Here is a 9193-nt window from a genome sequence, read left to right as displayed (position 1 = left end):
ATTCAGCAACATGTCTTGGGTAAAAAAAATTCAATAAGCTTATATTTATGGATTTGCGCAAAAGTTATAGCGTCTTCAAACTAGGGTACATTTTCTGGGTTCCTAGCATTAACCAGGGTGGATAGGACTAGTCCTGAGAGCCCACGTTTCTTCAGAATGGAGACTATCCATGTCTCCATACTGTAGTTTCTGGCGCGAACGTTCGCACATGCGCGCGCTGTCATGGTGGCACCCAGGAGACGAGGAAGCAGGAGAGTTACTGGAGGGCATGTAAGAAAACACCAGGTTGCACTTACTCCCTCCAGTGGTGAAAACCAGGAAAGACATCCTATTACAAGAAGGTAATACATAAAAAAATAAATGATCTTACCTGATCCACGCCGCAGGAAAGCTACCAAATGTAGTTCCAGCTTTCACCCATCATGGCGGGCAAGTTGTGTCAACCTAGGTTTACAAAGGGTTTTATTAGAGAAAAGCTCATACCTGGACCTGTAGAAGACTCTGCCAGAAACTTTTTGTGCCACGGATGTATTGGTACACCAAAGTCTGGATCCCAGAGCACAGACCTCCGCAGAGAGTCTTTACAGACAAACCTCGTTTCTTCTTACACAAGGCCCGGTTACCAACCATCTTAGGCCTTTAATATCAGACCGAGGAATGGTTGCGGTTATAGCTCCTAGGTCTCTGCAGCCAGACCATCAAAAGAACATTTTTCTTATTGGCACATGTTGACCGTCACCAACCACCTTAACACTGGCGAAAAAGCTGTGGTACTCTCCATTTGGGAGGGGTTATATAGGGGAGGAACTCAATTTTAATTGGGTTTGCCAGTGTCAAATCACCTGTGGTGACTATATAACCCATTAAGTAATTAAGGTCCTGCGTCCCGTGATGTATTTCCAAGAAAAGGATTTTACAGGTAAGCTGTATTAAAAAATCCTATTTTCTGACACTTTTTGTTTACATAAAAAAAAAAATGTTTTCACGAAAATTACCTTGAACCCAAACATTATATATTTTTTAAAGCAAATGCCCTACATATTAAAATGTTGAGTGTTGTATTTTTTTTTCAGTATTTTTCAGTGTTTTTTTTAGTATTTGCAAAACAATTTTCGAACCCAACTTTTTGGGGAAAAAAAACTTTATTTTAATGCACTAAAACACACTATATTGCCCAAATGTTGAAATAAAAGATGATCTTATGCCAAGTACATGGATACCAAAAACAACATGCTTTAAAGTTGCGCACAAATGTGCAGCAGCGACAAACTACATACATTTTTAAAAGCATTTACAGGTTACCACTTTAGATTTACATAGGAGGTCTACTACTAACATTTCTGCCCTCGATCTGACCTTTGCGGTGATACCTCACACACATGGTTCAATTTCTGTTTACATATGACACCAGATCGACGCTTGCGTTCGCTTTTACGTATGAGCACGGGGGGAAGAGTGCTCTTTTTGCTTTTTTTGTTTCATTGTTTTTGTTTTAATTTTTTTAAATTTTTTTACATTTTTATTATCTCAGGGAATGTAAATATCCCCTATGATAGCAAATGTAGTGCCAGGTACTCTTTCTTTAAAATAAATAAATTGGGTCTATTTGACCCTAGATCTCTCATCTGCCCTCAAAGCATCTGACCACACCAAGATCAGTGTGATAAAATGCTTTCCCAATTTTCCAATGGCTCAGTTTATATCCTGTGAAATTTAAGTCATGAAATGCTTGTAGCCTCTGGTTTTAGCCTCTAATCAGCTCTATGGTCAGCTGGTAGAACCGCCGGCTACATTCTCGGGTTTCCTGTTGGGACAGAAGAGCCCGAGAAAACCATGGAAGACGGTGGGGAGGACGTTCCCTTCCACTGCTTGTAAAAGCAGTCAAGAGGCTAATTAGCTCTGGAGCTGCGGTGGCTCAACGCGATTGGCACTGCGCTGACAAGCCATTCACCTCTGAAGCTAGGGGTTTGGATGCCGGTCTCAGCTACATGTGAATTGAGTTTGGTGGTCTCAGCCTGGCTCCCGGTAGGTGTGCTATACGAGGTAAGCCTGCGCTTAGTACGCCCACCCCCCTCCCACAAAAACCACCACACTTACACGCACTCGAAATTGGGTTAACATGCACGCACTTTGACCACGCGGTCTCTAAAAAGAGAGGCAAAGGACTAACGGGGCTGGTTGAGCGGGTAAATCCTCTCACTCCCTTATAGGGAGTCCCTCTGCCCCGTTGGACTTCAAAGCGGAGCAGGTAGGGCGGGCTATGTGGGAGGACCCCCTCACACACCCACCATTGCCACCCGGGGCATGGAGAAAGGTGGCAGATTGCCTCTGGGGGAGGCCTGCCTACTTCCAACTCCTGCAGTCCGGCTCCTCTCTCGAGTACACGCACAAAATACACTTAAAAAGAAAAAAAAAAGGGGCTAATTAGCTGCTAAGATTGCTTTTACATGAAAGCCGACCGCTGGCTGAAAAGAATGATGCCAAGATGATACCTAAACCCGCAGGCATCATTCTGGAATAACCACTCAAAGTCCAGCAACATAACAGTACATTCCTGATCCTTGTTGGGCATACATTGTAATGCTCTTTTTTTTCATGCAGCCTGTGGGTATGACCACCATTAGAATACCACCCTTCATCCACCCACTTCTAATGATGGGCATACATGCACCATTTTTTTTTAAACTGTGGTGGTGAAATCAGATAAATCAGTGCTGCAGTTGAATGGAGTACCTGAAAACAAAAAGGTTAACAATAAAACCGTAAAGTATAAAATAATTACATACCTGAAAAGCAAACATGATAAAACACAGTGTCAATAAAACATTGCAGTTCAAAATACAATAAAACAGAGCCGAATAGAGACAGAGCAATAGAAAGAGAATAGAGAAAGAAGAAAACAATAACTATTTTCGGCTTTTTTATTTTATATATTTTTTTTTTCAACGTTTTTTTTTTTTACACTTTTATATTTGTGCCTGTTGTAATGGTTGTGCCTATTGTAATGGTTGTACCTGTTGTAATTGGGGATGAGCCAGACACCCCCCTGTTCAGTTCGCACCAGAATTTGCGAACACACCAACCGTTCGTGTGAACTTTAGAACCCCGTTAAAGTCTATGGGACTCGAACGTTTGAAATCTAAAGTGCTAATTTTAAAGGCTAATATGCAAGTTATTGTCCTAAAAAGTGTTTGGGGACCTGGGTCCTGCCCCAGGGGACATGTATCAATGCAACATTTTTTTTTAAAAACTGCCGTTTTTCGGGAGCAGTGAATTTAATAATGCTAAAAGTGAAACCATAAAAGTGAAATATTCCTTTAAATGTTGTACCGGGGGGGGGGGGGGGGGGTTAAAGTTAGCATGTGAAATAGCGCATTTTCCTGTACTTAGAACTGTCTCTGCCAGTGCTGTGGAGTCAGAGGAAATTTTGGGTACCTGGAGTCGGAGTTGGCAAACAATGCTCCGACTCCTACTAAATTTAGATTGGAATTAAAAAAAAGCAAGTTTAAATATCCCAATTCACAAAAAGTTATAATTAATGACTTCTCTACTGTAAGAATAAAGACCAATGCGAGCAGTGCCTCACGTAACCACAAAATGAACACGTGCTTCACTATATGGCACGCAACGCACAATTAGGCACTGCAATACTTTATACTTTCCATAGTGTTGTGTTCTGCTGTTATAGGGAACGCAGCGCCCATGGGTAACCTAGCCTCTCTCTGATAAGGGATTAAGTAAATATGTTTTTTGCAGGACTAGAGACACTTGTATAAGTGAAGGGGATGGAGGGTCAATAGTTCAAGACTGTGGTTTGTATTTTGAAACTGGTAAAGTTCCTGTTCCTGATGTTTATGCCTGCTGCTACTATCCAGCCACTTGATTGATTAATAATTTATTTTTTTATAAAACGTTGTTGTTTTCATTGTGTTTGTCTTTTGCTTAAACTGTTCAATACAGTAGACTGTTGGCTTCCCAGCCAGTAGTCCTGTGGTAATGACATGTATGTTGCCTTTCTTTCCTTCAAGGAATGTATAAAATACATTTGCATATTAATAGAGTAGTCAGGGAGTCGGAGTCGGAAGTACAAAAAACTGAGGAGTCTGAACATTTATCTACCGACTCCACACTCCACTCCCGTGACCCCGCCCCCCTCTGACGCACCCTCTGCTACGTCACTGGGGAAGCCTGGCTTACCCCTTGCGTCAGAAGGGGCGGGTCATGTGACGAGTGGCCCCGTCTCACCAATAAAAGAAATGTCACAGCTTCAGCCGCTCATTCGCCGGGCTGTGTCCGGCGGAGAGAGGCGGTCGGTGATGCTGCACTATGGATCCCGGATGATCTTATCGCTGGACCGCAGAGGAGATCACCCATCGCTGGATACAGACAAAATTGGAGCAGGGAGCCGGGACCGAGTGGATTACCACCGCTGGATTTTTTTTTTTTTTTTTTTTTTTATTAATAAAGGACTTTTTTCTACTGTGTGTGTATGTGTGTGTGTGTGTGTGTGTGTGTGTTTTTTACAACTATTTACACTTCCTTTGTGAAATGGTAGGGGTACAATGTACCCCATTACCAATTCACATAGGGGGCAGGATCTGGGGGTCCCCTTTGTTAAAGGGGTCTCCCAGATTCTGATAAGCCCCCCGCCCGCAGACCCCCACAACCACCGGGCAAGGGTTGTGGGGATGAGGCCCTTGTCCCTATCAACATGGGGACATCCTCCCCATGTTGAGGGCATGTGGCCTGGTACGGTTCAGGAGAGGGGGGGCCGCACTCTGTCTCCCCTCTTTTCTGTGGCCGGCCAGGTTAACGTGCTTAGATAAGGGGTCTGGTGTGGATTTTTGGGGGAACTCCACGCCATTTTTAAATTTTTTTAAAAAAAACTGCTTTTTTTTTTTAAATTGACGGCGGGGGTTTCCCCTTAATATCCATACCAGACCTGAAGGGCCTAGTAATTTAATTTGGGGGGACCCCCACGCTATTTTTATTTTTATTCTTTATGAATGAATCCTCTCTGAATTGCCGGGAGCCGACAATTCATTATAGCCGCGAGTCCGGTTTTAAATGACTTTTTTTCTTTCAGAAATTACATTTTGTTCAGTGACAGTTCTAAGTACTGGAAACATGCGCTTTTCCACAGGCATACTTTACACCCCCCTTAGGTATGAAATTTAAAGGAATATTTCACTTTTATTGTTTCACTCTAAGCATTATTAAATTCACTGCTCCCAAAAAAAATTTTTTTGCATTGATACATGTCCCCTGGGACAGGACTCAGGTCCCCAAACTCTTTTTTGGACAATTACTTGCATATTGGCCTTTAAAATTAGTACTTTAGATTTCTCCCATAGACTTTAACAGGGTGTTCCGCAGCTTTTCGAATTTGCCGCGAACACCTCAAATTGTTCGTTGTTCGCCGAACAGGCAATGGTTCGAGTCGAACATGAGTTCGACTCGAACTAGAAGCTCATCCCTAGTTGTAATGGTTGTGCCTGTTGTAATGGTTGTGCCTGTTATTGTAATGGTTGTCTCGTTTGTGCCTGTTCCAGGTTTGGGTCTCTAAAAATGCAATGGCATCTTTTGGTGACCCTGTGTAAGTGTGTACATTCCGCGAATAACTCCACAAGTGTATGGTAGCGTTTGAAACATTCACCAATGCAAAGACCAGGATGGTCATTACAGGAGGGACAAAAATAGCAGGTGTCGCACCTAAATATGCACTTGCTACAGACGCAACATCTTTGGGGTGATCGATTGGTATGGGTACTAGGTGGGACATACGGAAAATGCCTCCCATGCAGCTGGCTCACTGCATTTGCATTGGGCAGTTGGGCCACAGCACCGTCTGGAAACAGAAGGGCTGTGATGATCTTTTCCTGAAATTTAAGGAAGGATCCAGTTCATCATGAAGCTTTGTATAACGCATAAGTGTTCAGCAGAGCCAATTGGAATAAGTATACAGACACTTTTTTGTACCAGCGTCTGGCCTTGGGGACAGTTAAATACGGTGCCAACAACTGGTTGTTGGTGTCCACTTCTTCCACATTAAGCTTATATTCCGTGGACTCAGAGGGGTTTCTCTACAACACCAGTCGCCGTAGGAATTTGGACTGTCGTGTCTGCGTAAAGGGAGGACAGAATAAAAACAATTTTTTTTTTCATAACTACTTTAGTCCCGGGCCATAGTAAAAAGACGGCCTCCAGATGGCTCTAAATCCAGGAGGCCGTCTTTTTACGGCCTTGCGTCCTTCAGCCACGAAATGCCGATGCGTGTGACTGGCGGCCGCGATGTCCGGCAGGTACCCGCGATCAGCAATGACAGAGCAGGGACGTGGAGCTCTGTGTGTAAACACAGAGCTCCACGTCCTGCCAGGGAGAGGAGACAGATGCTGTGTCACTTGTACATAGGGACACAGCATCGGTCACCTCCCCCAGTCAGTCCCCTCCACCCACAGTAAGAATCACTCCCAGGATACACATTTAAAGCGGGAGTTCACCCATTTTTTTTTTTTTTTGACCTTTTCCCCTTAGATTCCTGCTCGTTTTGTCTAGGGAATCGGCTAGTTGTTTTAAAATATGATCCGTACTTACCCGTTTTCGAGATGCATCTTCTCCGTCGCTTCCGCGTATGGGTCTTCGGGAGCGGGCGTTCCTTCTTGATTGACAGTCTTCCGAGAGGCTTCCGACGGTCGCATCCATCGCGTCACTAGTAGCCGAAAGAAGCCGAACGTCGGTGCGGCTATATACTGCGCCTGCGCACCGACGTTCGGCTTCTTTTGGAAAATCGTGACGCGTTGGATGCGACCGTCGGAAGCCTCTCGGAAGACTGTCAATCAAAATAGGAACGCCCAGTCCCACAGCCCATACCCGGAAGCGACGGAGAGGATGCATCTCGTAAACCGTAAGTACTGCTCATATTTTAAAACAACTAGCCGATTCCCCTAGACAAAACGAGCATCAATCTAAGGGGAAAAAGTATATTGTACGGGTGAACCTTCGCTTTAACCCCTTCCTCGCCCCCTAGTGTTAACCCCTTCCCTGCCAGTCACATTTATACAGTAATATTAAAATAAAAAAATATTCAGAATTCTAACCCCTATTTTGTAGCCACTATAACTTTTGCGCAAACCAATCACTATACGCTTATTGCGATTTTGTAGAATACATATCGGCCTAAACTGAGAACATTTTTTTTTTAAATGGGATATTTAATATAGCAAAAAGTAAAAAATTTGTTTTTTTTTTCAAAATTGTCGCTCTTTGTTTATAGCGCAAAAAATAAAAACCGCAGGTGATCAAATACCACCAAAAGAAAGCTCTATTTGTGGGGAAAAAAGGATGTCAATTTTGTTTGGGAGGCACGTCGCACGACCGCGCAATTTTAATTTAAAGCGACACAGTGCTGAAAACTGAAATTTCGCCTGGGCAGGAAGGGGGTATATGTGCCCAGTAAGCAAGTGTTTAAATGCCATTTTATTGGTAACAAATGCAAAGTGCTGAACTTCTACAAGTCACTTTAAGATTTCTTGGCTGCTGCCTTGGCCTTTGCTGCCTTGGCCGCTACCACCTTTGCTTCTGCGGGGGCTGGTGCTGCCTTGGTTTGCTGCTACGGCCTCTCCTTTTGTCTTAATATTCTCTTGCTGACGCAGGATCGTGTTGCGTTTGGCAGTCTTTGCATATGGATTTAGCCTCATCATGATTCTTAAGTTCTTCAGTGGGTTCTTCTTGAGTTCTCTGCGCTTCACTTTCTTAATTGGAGCACACAGAGCCTTCTGGATCTCCAGACTCTTCAAGATTCTGCTCAGATCTGTGTTTGTCATTTTGTGCATTGGAAGGTTGTAGTTTGCCTTTAGGGTGGCTGGTTTGCGCCATGTGCCAGTAAGATCGTCCAGTTTGCAGAAGGCGCTCTCCGTCCAGATGCAGAACCGTCCCACGTGACCACAGGGAGCCAGCCCCAACAGATTTAGTTTGTTTACATTAAGGAGCGCAAATCCTGGGATGTGCCTGAAGGCTTTAATGATGCCATTATCTTCATTGTAGATGACACAAGGTCCTTTGCGTTGGATGCGACGGCGGTTTCTCATCTTACCCTTACCAGCACGCGCATACGTTGGAAAGCATAGACCTTCTTGATGTCATTCCACGCTTTGAGCTTCTTCAGCAGCAGAACGGCCTCCTTTGTCTTCTAACTTTCGATTTTTTCTTTAACCACCAATGGAACCTCTGAGATCTCAATGCAGTGACTTTTAGACATGATGAGCGCAGGCAGGGCAAAAGCAGCTAGTGCAGAGTAGACCGCATATCGCTTCTGGGTTACATTGACTCTACTGTGCCAGCATCTCCAGGTCTCCTCGGCACATGTTTCCAAACGCACCCTGGCCAGAACGGTGCGTTCCACTGCCGCGGACATGGGGGATACAGGCAACAGCCCTTCCTGTACCCCATGATTTGGCACTGGTTTGGGGATCTGAAAACGGCTGCCTGCTGTTCTTGCGCAGGTTGGTGTGAGCAAAGTTGACTATATCTGGACATATAGAAGCCTTGAACACTGCGGGCATAGTCACATTTTTGCCTGACGTTTCCCCCTTTTCAGAGTACACCGAGCCCGGCCATGCTGACGGCCGGGCTCCGGGCTGCTGCTCGATGGCCGCAGAGAGATAAGGCAGAAACATTCTTATTATCCCTCCACTTCACAGCAAGCAAATTATTACACTTCTAGCAGGCTCTCTCCCCTAGCCTCAGATGGGAATCTACAAGCCGCTGGGGTAAGCCCCAGCGATTAGATGCCACATGCACCAATCCAATGATCAAACAAGTGACTAAAAAGTGGCATGCTTGTGTAATTGTCCACATACAAGTGGTACCCCTTTCCGAATAAGGGTGACACCAAGTCCCACATTATCTTACCAGCACTTCCTATGTAATCTGGGTAGTTCTCCGTCTCTACGTAATGATCTCTTACCTCGTAAACCATAAACCTAGATCAAAGCCTGTTGCCCTGTCACAGAGCTTATACATCTTGACCCCATATATGGCACGCTTGCTGGGAAGATACTGTTTGAATGACAGCCGGACAGAAAATTTAATCAGGGACTCATCAACGCAGACAACTTGATTGGGAGTATACAAGGCTGAAAATAAAGGAGTATATCAAAAACATCAAGTGCCAATATAAAACCACAGCGCTAAG

The 9193-nt window shown here is 44.4% G+C and overlaps 1 pseudogene; it reads right to left on the bottom strand.

The window, feature by feature from the left end:
• Positions 1–7508: 7508 nt before the first annotated feature.
• LOC120914606 lies at positions 7509–8675 on the bottom strand (annotated as a pseudogene).
• Positions 8676–9193: the final 518 nt, after the last annotated feature.

The sequence above is a fragment of the Rana temporaria genome, chromosome 9, assembly GCF_905171775.1.
Source record: "Rana temporaria chromosome 9, aRanTem1.1, whole genome shotgun sequence".
NCBI classification, from domain to species: Eukaryota; Metazoa; Chordata; class Amphibia; order Anura; family Ranidae; genus Rana; species Rana temporaria.
The sequence above is the reverse complement of the archived record's forward strand: the minus strand, read 5'-3'. Positions and strand labels throughout refer to the sequence as shown.